At 40.6% G+C, this 18,242-nt stretch overlaps 1 protein-coding gene across 24 annotated transcripts in view; it reads right to left on the reverse strand.

Moving 5' to 3' along the window:
- Window positions 1-18,242, reverse strand: part of RBFOX1 (RNA binding fox-1 homolog 1) — a 1,791,866-nt gene that overhangs the window by 954,623 nt on the left and 819,001 nt on the right. The window contains exon 1 of one of the 24 annotated variants that reach the window (XM_043560604.1): window positions 17,497-17,518. The exons of the other annotated variants lie outside the window; for them this stretch is intronic. The gene's annotated coding sequence lies outside the window, so the exon portion shown is untranslated. Of the gene's footprint in view, window positions 1-17,496; window positions 17,519-18,242 lie in introns of those variants that run through there. 24 annotated transcript variants of the gene reach the window in all.

Raw genomic sequence — 18,242 nt, forward strand, 5'->3', positions numbered from 1 at the left:
CGCGCCATTGTACCAGTCATGGGTCGCGTAACGGGCTGAAAATGAGGCAAGCCCCAGTAGCCAACATGAACTTTGCAACAGTATATAGAATCTTTATGTGACGTCTTCCAAGATGACTTTCTCTCAGACCTTTAGTTATTTTTTTTAATCAACCTATTCACATTAAATGAGTGCTCATCTTCTTTGTTAAGTGTCCCTCAAGATGTTCTGTCTGATCTGTGTGTTCTTCAAACTGGTATGAGCTTTACTTAGAGTCAGCACACGTCCTCAGACTGGCCAGCAAGAGCACGGAGTCTTTCTAGCTGCAGTGATTAGCACAGAAGTGGATTTATTCCTTAAGCCAGGTGATCAGAGCTAATGAGCATTAGTAGCCCAGGCCTTCTGAGATTTGTTTGGTTTGCATTGGGGTTGATATATAGGTATGTGTAGTGGGTTGAATTGTGCCCCTCTCCCAAATTTGTCCAAGTCCTAACCCTGGTACTTGTGAATGTGACCTTCTTGGGAAAGGGTCTTTGCAGATGCCATTAAGTTCAGGCTCTTGAGGTAGGACCATCCTGGAGTAAGAGTAGATACTAAATCCAATGACCAGTGTCCTGATTAGAGAAAGGAGAACAAGATTTCAGGCACAGAGACACACAGAGAAGGCCGTGTGACAACAGGGGCAGAGGTTGGGGTGATGGGGCTACAAGCCAAGGGAAGCCCAGGGTGCCACCTAAAGGTAGGAAAGATGGATATGAGGAAGACTTCTTCAGAGCCATCAGAAAGAATCAACCCCATAAACAACTTGATTTCAGACTTCTAGCTTCTCTAATTGTGACAGAATACATTTCTCTTGTAAACCACCAGTTTGTGGCAACTTGTTAGAGCAGCCCCAGGAAACTAATACATGTCAGTGTAGAGTTTCCAGTGAGCATATGCAGATAACCTTGAGAATGAAACCAACAAACCTGGAAAGTAGTTGGGAGAAGTGGAGACACAGAGGTTTGCAATGTTGCCCAATGACTAGGCTTGCCAAAAAGCCAGTCCTACCCTTAAACTCCCTGGTTTCATGAGCATAAAGAAATCCTTTGTATTTTCCTTGTGTTTGCTTGAGCCAAGTTAAGAGTTCTAACTACTCTAACCTAAGGAGCCTTAACTAAGCACAACGCCATAAATTTAATGGGAAAAGAGGTTATTACAGAACTGGTTGAACTGTAACTGATACAGTTTCACAAACTGGACTGCAGAAAACAGTTACATCGGCAAGCCCTCCCCACCTTTCATGGGATGCTTGGCATGCATAGCTATTTAAGGAGTCAGACTGGACTGAATATGTTCCCTTGTATCAAGATATGCCAGACAGAGTGATGAGGGCACCAACTCATTATCACGGAACCTGAAATCACTGGAGTTGTATGGTTAACAACAGTGTTAGACAGGCTGCCTCTCTGCTTAAGGGAACAGAGGCACAAAACATCAGAAGTTGTTTTCCCTTCCCTTGTCTCTAGCTAAGTGCCATGCGTGTTAAGTGTCTGGAGTCATTTTAATTGGTATGCAACCCTGACCCTTGGGAAGCTCTCTACCGCCCCTGTCCACTGTTCTCCTTGATTCCCTGGGAAATGATGAAGCTCCTCATATACCGTCTTTCAGCCTGGCACTCTGGAGTATAAATAATCCTCCTGCATTCTCTGTGTTCTGTTCTCACCCTATAACTCTGCTCTTGTGGACGGCTGGGCTCATCCCTCATGTAATGGGAGGACAACAGCAGGAGCAAACACAGTGTTCCGGGTGGTGAATTCTCCATCAAGAGAAGCACAATGCAGCCGCTCCCAGCACACAAAACGGCTCCAAGGATACAACGCTGGAGGATTCTGCTGAATGTTCACCTTGAGTGGTCAGCCATAGAATGTGTTGGTGCGGGCTTTCTTTTCCCTTTCTGGGGCCAACACACCACATTCAAGTGTGAGGTTGAAGACCAGGATTCGGGAACCACATGGATTTGAACCACAAGTCTGCCAGGCAGTAGCCATGAGTTCCTGGGCAAGTTATTTAACCTTTCTGCATCCTGATTCTCTCCTCTATGAAATGAGCATCCTAACAGTACTTGCATCAGAGGGCTATGTGAGCACTGAATACAACAACCCACATTAAGTGCTTAGTGGTAACATTCTGCTTATGTATTAAAATTATTATTATTTTTAAAAAGACAAGAGGCCCCAAATGGAGTCACCATTTGTGCTGTAAGCCCACACCAGCAAACCAGGACTTCATACCTAACCTAACTACAGTTTCAGCCTCTCACAGGATGTGACCTTTAACCAGTCAGTCTGGAGTAGCCTGTTCAGCACAGAGAGCTCGCCTACCCGACAGACCCCTTCATTTCCCCAAAGGAAGGTAACCTTCCTGAAACGATCTACTCTTTGCTATAATAACTTCCACGCCCACCACCTTCTGCCTAAAAAAGTCTTCCATTTTGCTCCTCAGAACTCCATTCTCTCTGGGAGATGGGAGGCTGCCTGCATTCATAAACTGCTGAATGAAAATTAGATCTTTAAATCTACTCAGTTGAATTTTGTTTTTTAATCTTATGAGGATGAAGCTCCAGACACATTACTCTAAACTTCCTGTGTTCCAGTGTCTTCTTCCAAAAATAATAATAGCCTCTAATTTGTAGGGTTACTGTACACATTGAATGGGTTTACACATGTTAAGCACTTGGAACAGTGTTCTAAGTAAATGTTGAGGAAATAGTATCAATTATAATCAATGGTTTTGTTGCTATAATTTTCTCTTTCTAAGGGATACAAATGGTCACATTCAGTAATCATTAAGTATCGTGATGAAAGGTCACTACACAGGATGCCTTGAGGGAAGACAGAGAGCCAGACCCAACTATCCCTCTCCTTTGTTCACATAAACACAACACAAATACAACACTGGGAACACAGACATTCAAGATACAGAGGAAGAAAAGGAGTGAATGGCAATCCTGCCCAGAACAATGAGAAGCATCACAAAGGTTGCTCCATTTGAGTTCAGTCTTTGATATGACAATGACATGACAATGAGGAAGTATTTGCCAGGTAGATAGGAAAATCAAGGTGAACCTCCTTGATGCACATGCAAGACACAGCATGCACCAAAAGATGAAATGGCGTGCAAAGAGAGAACACTTCTGGAAAGTTGCATAGAACGATGTTTGGAAAGCCACCTTAATATTTGTAAAGCTTCATTTTTGCTGCTACAGCTGCCCTGACACTCTTTAGATAACCATGTTACTTTCTATCCTTATCCAGATTCAGGTCACCTCCTCAGGGATACATTCTCTGACCTTCCTAAATAACAGAGGACTCTATCACTCACTATCCACTGTCTTGGCTTATTCCCTCCAGCTAAGACTACATAAAACATCCATGCTGTGTCTATCGTCTGCCTCCCCTCCATAAAACTATAGGCTCCCTGAGAGTTAAACCTTGTTTGTGATGTGCCCTGTCTTATGTTATGCACCTGGAACACATACAAAGCATTCAAGAAATGTTTTGAATGAATGAGTGTAAGAATGTTGTGACTCTTACCTGGAAGTTCATGCCTTTAGACGGGCCTATGCCACCTAGATTAAGGTGACTTTCTAACGCTTCCTCCATGGAGGAAGATCAGGATCCACGTCCTTCCCATTATGGACATGAATGGCTTTGTGTAATCAATTCCAAACTTGAATTTCCCTAACTGAAGTTTATAGAGGACCCTACAGAGAGATAAGGTCAAGCTGGAGCTGCCCTTTTAGAAGGGATGTGTGGACTCATCATCCCACTAGTTACATCTCCCAAATCCTGCATGGTGGACCCAAGCACCTCTAGGTTCTTAACAAACCTGTTTGAAGATCAATGATATAATCAGCAGCCAAAAAACTTCCTGTGAAGGACATGTAAACATCATCCAAGTCAGGCCATATGGTATCCACTGGCAAATCCAACTCTGCTGTTGAAGAATTAAAGCAGCCACAGACACTATACAAATGGGTAAGCATGCCTGTGTTACAATAAAACTTTATTTACATAAACAGACACAGGCCAGGTGAAGCCTATTGGCAGTACTTTGCCATAGCCTGATGTTAGATCATCCCAAAATTAATCAGACTAATGCTCTGAGCTATAACAGCCCTCTCTACAGTGGCTACTCTTCTTGAAAACGTCCTGCCTCTTGCAATTAAATAGAAAAACTTATTAAAATGTTTAGAATCAATTGCTCTGGAGTAACAAGAAGTCCCAATAAACAGTCTGTTAGTTGTGGCTAATAGCTATGGTTATTATAAGAAAGGTAAGCAGAAATGCCTTCATTTGAATCAAATGTTAAAGACAGAGAAAAAGAAGAATCTAACGTTAGGCCACACAGAAGACTTTTAAAAACTCAGTTGTAGGACACTGTCTTACCTTTACCCCAAACTTCCCACTTCTTTCCTCTTCCAAAGTGCACAGTGAGACTACATTTCCCGCATCCCTTGCAGAGACATCTTCCATGAGACTGGGTCTCAACAATAAAGTAGGAGTGAAAAAAGATAAATCAATTCTAGGCTAAGCCTAGCATATGTGTTCTTCATGCTTTTTTAAATCACTTCTACCTACTGGATGCAGATGGTGATGATGATGACGACACCATAGGGGAAGGCTGAGACATGAGATGGGTAGACCCTGGATCCCTGAGTCACTGCAGGGAAGGAAGCCACTCCCTGATCAAACTTGTCCAACTTGGACTATTTGATGACTGAAAAAAACCACTTCTATAGCACCTGGCCATTATCATCTGGGCAGAGGGGGCATTATTCTGATTAATTCTGGGAGGATCTAACACCACAGATTATGGCATACAGTTAACTTACGAACTAGTTACTGGTAAACTGATAACCTTTTTTTTTTAATGTTCATTCATTTTTGAGAGACAGAGAGAGCATGCATGTGAGCAGAGCAGGGGCAGAGAGGGGGACCGAGGATCCGAAGCAGGATCTGTGCTGACAGCAGCAAGCCCAATGAGGGGCTCAAACTCATGAAACATGATTTCATGACCTTAGCTGAAGTCAGATCCTCAACTGACTGAGCCACCCAGGCTCCCCTAACCTAATAAACTTTCAAAAAAATTTTTTTAAATGTTTGTTTATTTTTGAGAGAGACAGAGACAGAGCATGAGCAGGGAAGGGGCTGAGAGAGAGGGAGACACAGAATCCGAAGCAGACTCCAGGCTCTGAGCTGTCACCACAGAGCCCGACACAGGGCTCGAACTCATAACCCGTGACATCATGACCTAAGCCGAAGTCAAACACTCAACTCACTGAGCCACCCAGGCACCCCTGAAGTTGGACATTTAAATGAATGAGCCACCCAGGCACCCCAAAACAAATAAACATTTTAAAAGAATGGGGAATATGGGCAGATACATGCTTTTATTGTTGACTAACCAAGTGCCCAAACAGCAGGAAAAGTTAAGTGAATGTAAAACAATGCAAAGTTTGCTTCTGCAAAGAAGTCTAACAATTTCCACAAAAGACTTTCTACTTTGAAAATGATGTTCTATCTTGATCTGCTGGGCAGTCTTCCCTATCAACAGCAGCCCACCTTCCCTAATGGTGAAAATGGTCAGTGTCCTTGTCTTTATGTATGGATTCAAAATCAGAACTCAGGAAGTCAAGCTACAATGTGCAGGACTTGGTACAGCTGGCTCACAAATAGTTCCTGGAACTAAAGGAAATTAAGAGGGGGATGGGAGGTGTCTTGCATCACATGAAGATTAGCAAGCAAGGGAATGCAACTCCACATGCCAAGCAGACAGTGCCTGTGAGAAGGGAAATGTGGCTGAGCCTAATCCATCTGTTAATGGCAGTGCTGATTTCTCACGTACATGCCAATAGACAAAAGCTATAAATAGAGGCTTTCAAAGGAGGGAAAATATAAGCATTTGCATTGATACTCTCCTGGATTAGGAAAGGGTGATGGAAAGCATATGGTCATTTCATGTAAAAGAAGTTCTTTATTTTGAGGTAGCAATAACTGCCCCCATGGCCATGTTCAAATGCGAATGTCTCTGAATTATTAGCACTGGTGAATGAAATTCTGGTTTAAATCCACTGGGGAACTCTCTGAATAAAAAAGTAGTTAATCTTTAATAGGGTAGAAAATGCCATTTGTAGAGGGAAAAATAGCCACTGACAAAATATCTATTTTGTAAATTTAAATCACATGTCATATGACGGGTTTGCGATTAAGCAAAGATATAAACTGTCTTCGGGACACCATCCAGATGGCTCTTAGTCTGCAACAGGGGGCTTGTAGATCGTGTTGTACATTACAATGGTTATTTCTTTTAATACTCATGTCCAGGCTCCATCTCAGAATAAGTGAATTGAACAGATGGGATCCACGTATCTATCTCTTTTAAGTGTCTGCTAACAGCAAAAGGATATGTTGAAGTCCTAACCTCTGGTACCTCAGAATGTGAACTTACTCAACATAGGGTCATTGCAGATGTTATTAGTTAAGATGAGTCATACTGGAGTAGGATGGATCCCTACTCCAGTATGACTGGTGTCCTTACAATAAAATGGCGATGGGGCACCTAGGTGGCTCAGTTGGTTGGGTGTCTGACTGTAGCTCAGGTCACGATCTCACGGTTCCTGAGTTCCAGCCCCATGTTGGGCTCTGCCCTGACAGCTTGGAGCCTGGAACCAGCTTCAGATTCTGTGTCTCCCTCTCTCTCTGCCCTTACCTGCTTGCTCTCTGTCTCTCGCTGTCAAAAATAAATAATCATTTAAAATTTTTTTAAAAAAAATAAGAAAGTGGCCATGTGAAGACAGGTCATGGAGACCACCACAGGAAGACGGAGGCAGAGATTGGAATGGCACATCTATAAGCCAAGGAACATCAAGGGTTGTGGAAAAACATCGAACCCAGAAGAGAGTAAATTCTCCTTCAGTGTTTCCAACACCTTGATTTCAGACTTGCCACCCTTCAGAACTGACGGAATAAGATTCTGTTGTTTTAAGCACACTTCACAGTATTTTATTCCAGCAGTCCTACAACAATAATATAGTGGCCCATAATTAATTGCTTTATAGGGTCCTGGTTAAAACCAACCATATCCAGACAATCAGGTCTGGTTTTATTCTTTATCACAACCATCTATGTCCTGGGTATATGCCCACATTCTTCACAAAAAATTCCCAGTGATGCTAATTCTTGACACTCAGTGTGATATTTAAAGAAGGTTTGGAGACAGGAAGTTCATCCAACACAATACCTAGGATACATTTCTTCATATCTTTGGTAAAACATTCTTTCCTGTAGCAGGTATTTTGAAATGCATCAGAAATGATAATTATTTCATTATTTAGAAGGAAATTTTCTTTTTAAAAAATGTTTATTTATTTTTGAGAGAGAGAGTGAGCAGGGGAGGGGCAGAGAGAAAGGGAGACACAGAGTCCGAAGCAGGGTCCAGGCTCTGAGCTGTCAGCACAGAGCCCGACACGGGGCTCCAACTCACGAACCACGAGATCATGACCTGAGTCTAAGTCGGAAGCTCAACCAACTGAGCCACCCAGGTGCCCCAAAAGTCACTCTTAAACCCACTTCTCAAAGAAGAACTCTAGTTAAGAACTGAAGTACATTCTTCCATATTTGTGGAGTATCTGTACCTACTTATCTCCGCATGTTGGAATCAGATTTCTACTTCTTTTTGTTTAGTAATCATCTAGGATTTCATACTATTGGACAAACATGTCATATTTTATCCAGCACCCACTAGGATTGTGTTACATGGTTGCCACTGCATAAAATCAGTTGTCCTTTCACGGAAATTATACTACTGTTTACTTTTACTGTAAGTTTTTAGGGTGGAAGACAGTGTGGGACCCTATGGTGTAATCTACTAATCACTCCACTGCATAAAGAAGTTACTCAGTTCTTCTGTGCCATGCATTATTATACTGACTTGTGTGTGTGTTTTAAACTGCCCCCCCGCCCCACGCCATGGGCAGTCAAAGGAAATTGCTCTCCATCTTTCCCAAGTTGATCCTTGTACCAAATTATTTTCCAAGCTGAAAATCCTTTAGCAAAGATGACAACTGAGCATATGACATGGAGGAGAAGCACTCAGTGGGGGAGCTGCTGGGAGGCTGATGCTGAGGGCTGCCTTGTCGGGGACCCACGCAGCAAGCATAAAGCCTATAGATCAAGGCACATGCTCTGTGAGTGTAAAGTATTAATCAGGCCTGACAGTTCCTGTGCCATGGTATTTATCATGTGAATTCCAAAACACACACAGATGCTTGGGACAAACACCTGCCTCTTCTCTCTCTGCTCATGAACTGCAAGGGGGCTTGGTTTGTCAAACTGAATTTGGTAATCTGTATCTTTAGTTTTGAGGATATGCTCTTCTGGAAAAAACAAATATTTTCTTAAACACACAGGAAATTAATTGCCCTAGCCCCATGGAAAGCTTGTCATCGAATTCCTACTGTCTTGTAACAGTAGTTTTTGCTATACAATAATGTACAACTGAAGCCAAGCTATTTAATTAAAGATTTGTGTGAGACACACACACACAGACTCACATAGCATGTGTATGTATTTTGCTTGTTTGAAAGCTGAGGCTGTATTTTGTTCTGTTCAGAAACAGGTACACAGAGAATAAGTCCATTGTCTTGTATACAACTGTCACTCAATAAATACTTGCTGAGTGAGCAAATGCATTATTTTACCCTTTGACAAAAGTAATAGAGAAAGACACAAAAAGCAGGGTGAAAGTTGAAAATTTCGAGCTGTCCTAGAGAAATGTCCGACCCTAGAGCCGAGGCTGGAGAAATACAATGAAAATGAATGTATTTTCAGGCAGAAAGTAAGGACATGATCAAAACAAAGGAATGGGGGCAGGTCAAAGGGACACAAGAACCAATGCAAAAGGACTCAGTGGCTAAACCTTAGAACCACCAGAACAAGTATTGACAGATTACAATTGGAGCAAAAAATAACTAGACATGAGTCTACACTGACATAAATAAAGAACTGAATTAAGAAATTGGGAGAGAATGGACAAATATAGCTTACCAACATTGCCAAATAATACAGTTATCTAGATAATCTTCCTCCATGGAGTGGTGCTGAATTATCCTCATCATGAGTATGCCCTAGATTCAGTTACCCACATTCAAAAATCAAGTATGGAAAAGGAGAGAAACAGTAACCAAACAATGGAAAAACCTACTGGATATCTTAACCTTAACCAACTAGGTACATCGCACATTTTCTAATATGATATACTGGGAAGGGCGCCTCACTGCGATATTCTGCAACCCCCAACTCTAATGGAAGTTTAGTCATGAGAGAAACATCAGACAAACCTAAATTCAAGCGTATTCTATAAAATACCTGAGCCATTACTTTTGAAAACTGTCAATGTCATGATAGACAAGGAAAGACAGAAACTATTACAGCCAAGAGTAAACTAAGGAGACTTGGTGACTACACATAATGTGGTTGATACCTAGACTGGATCCTACAAGAGAAAAAGGGACGTCTATGGGAAAGCTGATGAAATCTGAATAAAGTCTGGGGTTTATAGTGCTGTATCAGTGCCAGTTTCTTAGTTTTGATAAACATACTGTGGTGATACAAAATGTCAACGTTAGGGGAAAACTGGTGAGGGGCATACCAGAATTCTCTGTAACTCAAAACTTACAATTATCCCAAAATAAAGATTAAACAAAAAAACAAACACGAGAGTATTGTTACTAGGGCTAATACCCAAATCCATAATCTTCTGTGTAGAAGAGGCAGGTATGTCAAGGTCATCCAAGAACCAGAGACTAACGGAGGCCTTTTAAAAGAAAAGAAACCTAACATAGGCAATTGGGAAAAGAGGAAGAATCAAGGACAGGTGAGGGGAGAACCTAGAACTCAGAGACTTGACAACAGACACCAAGAGGGAGAAGTGGAACCATAAGAGCTCAGAAATCGGGGCCACCTGCCACGGAGGACACATTGCCAGGAGAGCTGGGACTGTGGAGGCAAATGCTGACAGAGGACCTGGAGGTGCCCCCAGGAACCACAGAGACAAAGAGAAATAAGCCGTAGTTTCTCCCATATTCAAGTTTTCCAGCCACATATGCAATTGCCTAAACATACCCAGAAGCCATAGGCTAAGAAGCATTCTCCTGTGAAATAGGAAATGGGGAAGAGGCAGAGGAGTGCTGAGTATCCTTGGGCAGTTTTATGGAACGGTGGAACATGAGGATGAAAAATCATGCTCATTGCAGAGAATTGTGTCATGAAAAGTAATGCAATAAGAGTACCAGAATCAAGAGTAAGCAATAAGCTTGGACACAAACCTCTAAGAGGTAAAAGATGGGCACCATATTAAGGTAGAGAGAAACCAATAAAGTCCCCTAAACTCCCAACCCTTGTTTTTGCTTCTGAGGACTTATGAGTAAAATCTTATGTCTATGATAACACATACCTTTTTATAATTTGGCATTAAATATACTTTGCTCTTGCTAAGTACAATGTGGCTCCCATGCAAATGAAGACCATATATTATGGTCTATCAGATATTCTGATGTATTATGAATAGAACAGTTATATTTAGTAACCTATTTTTAAAAGAACGGTTTGGCAGTAATTCATAAGCTGTGTATATGCTTAGAGTATATATATATATATATATATATATATTTTCTATTCTTCAAAGTAGATGATTTAAAAAATCATAGACATTTATTAATGGTATTACTGGGATAGTTTGGGGAAAGATGTTGAATGATGTAACCACTTGGTAGTCTGATTTATTAGTGTGTTTTCACATGCATGAAACTCATCATAGTTAATCTATAAAAACTATATTGCCAATATCTCACTGATCCAAATGAGTTTCTTCTATATTGGTGAAATGCTTTACTTGTTATGAAGTATGACTTTTGTGTCCTAAAATGTAAGAGCTAACTGTTTGAGATCTATCCTTATGGGAAATTATATCTTAGGAGCTTCATTAAAAACTTGATGAATAAAATCTTGATAACATTTAAAAGTAAACAGCAGAAAGCAAAATGTATATATACTCTAATCAGAATAATGATTGAGTCTAGTACAGCCCAAAGAGCTTCAGACTTGGAGAATCAACATGGCACCCACCAGGCTCACACTGAATCCCATTTATCTCCATTCTTCTTTTACTTCTATCTGGCCATTTCCCTCCAAATCACCACTGTTAGTGTTGCAAAAGGGACTGCGCATGCAAGGAAGGGCCACTGCACTGAACTAGTGAATCTTTGCATGGGGGAAATTCACTGTGGCATATACAAATCCAGCAAATCCAGCTACAGTAAAAAGCAAAGTTGCTTTCAAAAGAAGGAAACACTTTTATGTTTAAAAATCATCTTTACCATCAACATCTTCATCTTCAGGACCTGTTATCTTATCTGCCAGCGACTGTGGGAAGAACATCACCTACGTCTTCTCATTAAAGCCTAAGACTCCTCTATGAGGTGACTGCGAGGGGCAGAATCCTGCCCCCCAAAGATAGCCAGGTCACAATCCCCAGAACTTGTGAATATGTTACATGAATAGGCAAAGGAGAATTAAGGTAACAGGGTAACAGATGGAATTATGGTTGCTCATCAGACAACTTAAAATTGGGAGGTTATCCTGGACTATGAAGTTGGTGTTACTGCACTCACAAGGGTCTCGAAATGGAGAAGAGAAAAGAAGGCTAATGTCAAAGTAACCTAACTCGTGGAAAACTTATTTGGCCATGGTGAGCTTTGAATGTGTAAGGGGTTCATAAGCCAAGGAATGCAAGCAGTCTCCAGAAGTTGCAAAAAGCAAAGAAATGAATTATCCCCTAAAGCCTCCAGATAGGAACGCAGTCCTGCTGATACTTTGGTTTTAGCCCAGGGAGCTGGATTCCAGACATCTGACCTCCAGAACTATTAGAAGATGAATTCTTGTTTATTAAGCCACTAAATTCATGGTAATTTGTTACAGTAGCAAAAGTAATCTCATACAGACAGGGAGTATAATCCCCATTTTGCAGATGAGAAAATTAGCTTGTACCAAAAACAAACAAGCAAAACATAATTAGTAGCAACAGCACTGGAACTTAAACCAAAGTCTTTCAATGGCTCCAAACTTCAAGGTTTTGTTTTGTTTTTATTTTTGAAGATACTATGTTGCTTTACTTGGGAATATTTCACTTAATTTGGATATGTAGTATGGGTTCCAACACAAAGCAGTGTTACTATAAAAAGAAACAGAAAATGTGATTATCCAAAAAAAAAAAAAAGGCAAACTTAGATCTAAGAAGACATGAATTAAGAAAATGAGCAACAGGGGCACCTGGATAGCTCTGTTGATTACACGTCTTGACTCTTGATTTCAGCTCGGGTCATGATCTCACGGTTCATGAGGTGGAGCCTCATGTCAGTCTGTGCACTGACCATGCAGAGCCTGCTTGGGATTCTCTCTCTCCCTCTCTCTCTGCCCTTCCCCTGCTCATGTTCACTCTCTCAAAATAAATAATAAAATAAATGTTAAAAAAAATGAGTGTCAATTGATGAAATAACATTTCTTAAGCATTTATTGTTCCAGGCAGTTTTCTATAAGTTGTCTTATTAACTTCTCTAGAAATCCTGCAGAGTGAAAACTATTGTTCGACTTAAAAGATGATAAACCTTAGAAAGGATACATCACTTGCCAAAGCTTGTACGGTAAATGGCAGAGCCAAGGCTCAAGCTTATTTCTCCTTCCAAGTTTGCATCTGCTACATTTCAGTATATTGCTAACTCCAAAAGCAAGGATGTTTGTGGACAGAGGTCAGTTAGAAGTCACATGAGGACATAAGACATCTTAAGTATGTTCTCTCCATCCTGTGATAGCTCGTTAGCAGGTGAAACAGTATTATTTTTGGTCTTTGCTGTTTCCAGTGAATTTTGGAACCACATATCGCATGAGGAAACTGCAAATTCTGAAATATTTTTGCCTTATTTGTGCACATATAAGCAGACACAAAGGAGAATGAATGGATCCTAATTGCTTAAACTGACTGGGAAATCATTGGTTACTAACATTTACATTAAATGCTTTATTATATACTAATGCTTACTTAAAAAAATATGGATATCAAAGTTCTAAAATCTAAGACTTTCCTTTTCTTTTGACTATATTAAACACAATGAATTGTTTCTGAAAGATTCAGTCCATTCCAACATCTTTCTATAGCTGCCCAATACCTTATCAAATGTGTGCTACGCTGGTCACCAAGAATTTTCCAGGAAGCCTGTTAAAATCTGGAGTCCTGGGTTCTACTCTTAGGGATTATGATTCAGTGGGTGTGGAATATATTGATCTCAGATAGATTCAAAGATGTGTAGCCAGTTTGGCTGTGTGGTACCCAGAGTCCTCAAAATAATTTGCCTGGATGTGAATTTCAGGAAGAAAGGGCTTTCTGATGTCATGATATGCAAGCAATACCAGAAGCAGTACTTTAAATAGCCCCACCTCAGTCTCTGTTTCTCTTTCCAAGTCTCTGCCTATCCTTCTCCCCAACACTTGTATTCCTGTGTTACTAGAAATATACTTAGCACTACAAGATGCCCAAGTGCAAGCATGAATAAGACACTCACTCCAGTGACAAATCCATTGGATGACTTCATCTGGGCAAAATGCTGTCATGTCGGGTTTCCCTCTTTAGGGTTTATTGAAGATTGTAAATTCAAAGCAGCTAGATAGGTAATACTGCCACAATGCAAGACCCAGTACAGAGTCTGTGCTTGATAATATCATCAAGAAATAAAGCAGAATCCAAATGTTTGTGCAGCAATGAAAACAATGCCAGAAGGCTAACTCTAAGAGCTAACATCGGTTATGCCAGGAGGGTGAACGTGTAGATGCGATTTTCCCTATTTTTTATTTTCCTAATTGTGTGTGCTGATTTTTATTATGAAACTATTCATGTATTTTTTAAAATGTCATCCATTCATTTCTTTTACGGTTACATTATTCTTAAGCACAGATTAAGTGGTAAGAAAGAAGTAATTATAGAATCTTGGAATCACATTCTTACAAACTTTAGACTCTTATAGATCTTATAATTATGTGTGTGTGTGGGTACATAATAAACATGTACAAAGTGGAACATATTTTATAATGAGACTCATATACTCATCATCCTTATTCTACAGTCATCAAGGTTTTGCTACCTTTGTTTTTAACTTGCTACTATGTATTCATTTATTGGCTCAAGTATTTTAAGCAACTCTAGAGTTCATATCATTTCCCTTGTACTTCCTAATCAGTTTCTGCCACTCAAAATTAAGGATACTTTCTTATATAACTACAATACTATTATCACAAGTGACAAAATCAATGATAAGATTCATAGCTTTCAAAAATAAAAGTCATTTTATTTTTATTTATTTTTTAACATTTATTTTTGAGAGACAGAGCAAGAGCAGGGGAAGGGCAGAGAGAGAGGGAGACAGAGAATCAGAAGCAGGGTCCAGGCTCTGAGCCATCAGCACAGAGCCCAATGCGGGGCTCAAATCCACAAACCATGAGATCATGACCTGAGCTGAAGTCGGATGCTTAACCGACTGAGCCAATGAGCCACCCAGCCACTCCTGGAAATAAAAGTCATTTTAAAGATCACCTTATCCTTCTATGGTAGCTTCCTGTCCACAGTCTTTCTTTTTTTTTTCTTTTTTTCTGCTTTCTTTTTTCTCCTTTCTTCTTCCTTCCTTCCTTTCTTTTCTCCCTTCCTCCCTTTCTCTCTTTCTTTTGGTACAGCTTGCTGGAGTCATCTAAGTGACTCCAAAAAGCTAGCATTGAAAAGAGTGAGGAGTGTGTGTGCAAACAGCAAGGAGAGGAGAGGGAAGCAGATGGGTCTGAAACAAGACTAAAAAGGGCTCACAAGAACCAACAAGGGCTCTCCATGTTTCAAGGACAAGTCTGCAAAGACCAACGGCAGCTGGGCTGGAGAAACCCAGAGGCTGAGAAATTAAAAGGACATCAAAATTAAGAAGCTACAAACTTCTCTAAATAGTGAAAGTTCACTTGCTCAGAGACGTGATATATCACAAAGTTCGGGATCAAAACTTTACAGAAGGGACACATGGAAAATGAAGTTAAAGGGACATCTGTCTGTGTCTATAAATGCCTAGAAAAGGACAGGAAGCAAAAAACACAGCCAACAATCCAGATGTTAACCCTAAAATTAGGGCCATCTTGGTGTCCGGCAATCACAATCCAGATGTCCTTACTAATGGGAAAGAGGCGGGTCCAACAGGATCCTGGCTGTAGACAGTGCCTTGAGCCCACCAGTTCTGAACCCTGCTGCACGTTACAATCACCCGGCAGCTATAACAAGTCCTGATGCCCGGAACCCACCCCGAGAGACTCTGATTCATTTGATCTGCAGTCAGGCTGAACGAAGCACTGGCATTTTTTAAAAAGCTTTCCAGATGATACCAATGTGGGTGAATGTTGAGAAACACTGGTCTAACTACAAAAGCAAGGAGCTTAAATCAATAGTCTGTATTCATCTCAAAGACAGATGTGTTGTTGTTGTTTTGTGCATGAGATGGTGGCTTTCATAGTGAATTTTTAAAATCGATTCCTTTAAAAATTTAAATTAAAAAACTTGAGCTATTTCATATAAGAATCCAATTTCCAGGTTCTCCTGAAAAAAAAAAAAATCAGCAGCTCTGGCAATTGGAGGCCACAAGCCACTCAACCCTTTAAACAGCCATGTTCTGCCATGAGCACAGCCCTGAGACATTTGAGTTTTGTGATTCAGACCTTCCCCAACCACTCTTTAGATCATCTAATGTTAAAACAATAACCAACTAAGACCACAATGGCAATGATTAGTGTCCATTTGCAACTCTATTTTACTCTTTTGCCACTAGGAAGGAGCCCAGAGTATAAGGGCTAAGCAAACATTACTGAAATTAATTAATTTGTGAGGCTTATTTTTTTTCTTGTGTTGGTGACAAAAAGAGGTGAGGAGGGCAGTAGAAACCCACGGAAAGTGCTGGACAAGGAACACTGCACTTCCAGCTCATCTTGAGTGCAGATGTGGTACTTGGATGAACATATGAGCTGTCCATGCATCAGTGAGTGCCTGAACACCTTGGAGGTGAGCCAGGGGGACTAGCCTAAGAGGATGGCCTCCCAGGAGTCACAGCCTAGCTTCACAGCATCATGCGCATCCCCACCCTTCAGGTGGCTTTTCTGCAAGAACATCATGGCCTCTTTGGGGTTGGTGGTTGGCGTTTCATCACACACACGGATCCTCTCACCTGCTACAGGGAGATGTGACCACCAAATCATGAGATTTTGGTGACCTTCCCTTCTTGTTCTACAGAGAGCACCCCAGATTCAAACAAATTAACAGTTTGCTGCTGTACTTTTAAACAGTGTAAGACAAAAACACAAGCAAGAAAACAGAAAAAAAAAAAAACCAGACACACTGGACTTGATCAGAATTCAAAACTTTTGTGCATTAAAGGGCACTACCGACAAAGTGAGAAGGCAATCCACAGAATGGGAGAAAATATTTGCAAATTAATTATCTGATAAGGGATTAACATCCAGAATACATAAAGAACTCCTAAAATCCAACAAGAGTAAAATCCAATTTCAACAAAGAATTTCTCCAAAGAATATATACAAATGACAGATAAAGAATTCAGGAAATAAATAATGAGGGGAAATAGAATTCCATCCCTCCCCTCATGCCAAGATTGCTTCTATCCCCTTAACTTTTAGCTCCCCTGCACCTCCCCATAAGAGAGAATGATCCACATTAATGACTGGACCCTGTTACCAGAAGGCAAGGTCTCTGTGCTTCAGAAGGCAGAATCCTTGGCTCTACCCTCTTTCCTATAAACTTTTTGATCCCATAGGGTAGAAATCAGCAGAATGAAGAAAGTCCTAGTTGCTTGGGTCAAGCCCAGCCGTATCTTTTCTACCTCCTATCTCTTGTTCTCAAGAAATACATATGGAAGGGTGAGTTAAGATGGACGAGGTCTACAGACCTGATCTCTTCTCATCTCTCTATGTGCATGTGAGTGTGCCAGAGTGACCTAGACTCAAGGTCTAGGGGCTCCAGAATGGAGATGAGAGAGAAGAATAAAAAGATGCCCTGGCAGCCTTTTACCAGAGCTGAATTCAGGTACGGGGTGTTTACAAAGCCACGGAATATTCTCATAGTTACTGTCCCCGTATTGCTGCTTGCAGCTAGAATTCCTTCAGGATTCCTGCAGGAAGCAATGCAAACAGCAAAGGCTGATTCATGAGATTTCTGAACTCCGATCACGATACCAGCAAAAGCACCGAAACTGTTACCTTCATCTCCATTAAATAATAACCAGCTGAACAAGAAACTCTCCTGAAAGCCCAGGAGAGAGAGTAGCCCATGAGAAGCTGAAATGCAAGAGCCATCTCTTCTGAATGATAACCCAAGTTGCAATCATATACTCACTCAATTAGTCACTCAGCAAAAACGACTCTTCCATTTGATGATCTTTAAAAAAAAAGAGAAAAGTCCTAAATTGGATATCTAATTTCTTTCTTTTCTTCAATTTAAAGCACAAAGGCTTTAGAATTGGGCTAAAGGGGTTATTTAAATCCCTAAGCTGTTGCTACTCTATAATTTCTGGTGTAACACAAAAGTTTTAAAACATTTTTTTCTTTCATTTCTGTACTTCCAATGCCCTTTTTCTCGGGGAGTAACTGCAGCTCTGACTATAATCACATTTAAGAGGCTATATTTTCACACATTTTTCTGATTCAGAGCATTACCTGAGGGACTTTGTTTAGTCATATTAGAGGCTTTTGCACAGATTTAATCCCCCAGTTAATATCCCCAGGTATAATTCACAAGGCTAGCATTTAAGTTCTTCTTCAGGGCTTTTTTGACTTCCTTTCTGTCTTATGTTGCCTATGTCCTTGATCCACATAAAAGGATATAATCTTGCTTGTTCCTTATATTGTCTGTCTGTGCGGACGAATGTTTCATAACGGGGCTGTTTCTTAAATGGTAAATCTATAAACTTGTAATTGTATCGGACCAAGATATTTAGGTAGATTCGGATTTGTCCCACGCATTCTTTCGGCTCTGATTTCCCCAGAACTGATGACAGGTTTGTAAGTAATATTAACTGTCTTTTGTAGTAAATTACATCTTGTAATCACTGCAGGGCTCATCTCAGGCCAGAGCAGTTATCA

The sequence above is a fragment of the Prionailurus bengalensis genome, chromosome E3 (genome assembly GCF_016509475.1).
Source record: "Prionailurus bengalensis isolate Pbe53 chromosome E3, Fcat_Pben_1.1_paternal_pri, whole genome shotgun sequence".
Lineage (NCBI taxonomy): Eukaryota > Metazoa > Chordata > Mammalia > Carnivora > Felidae > Prionailurus > Prionailurus bengalensis.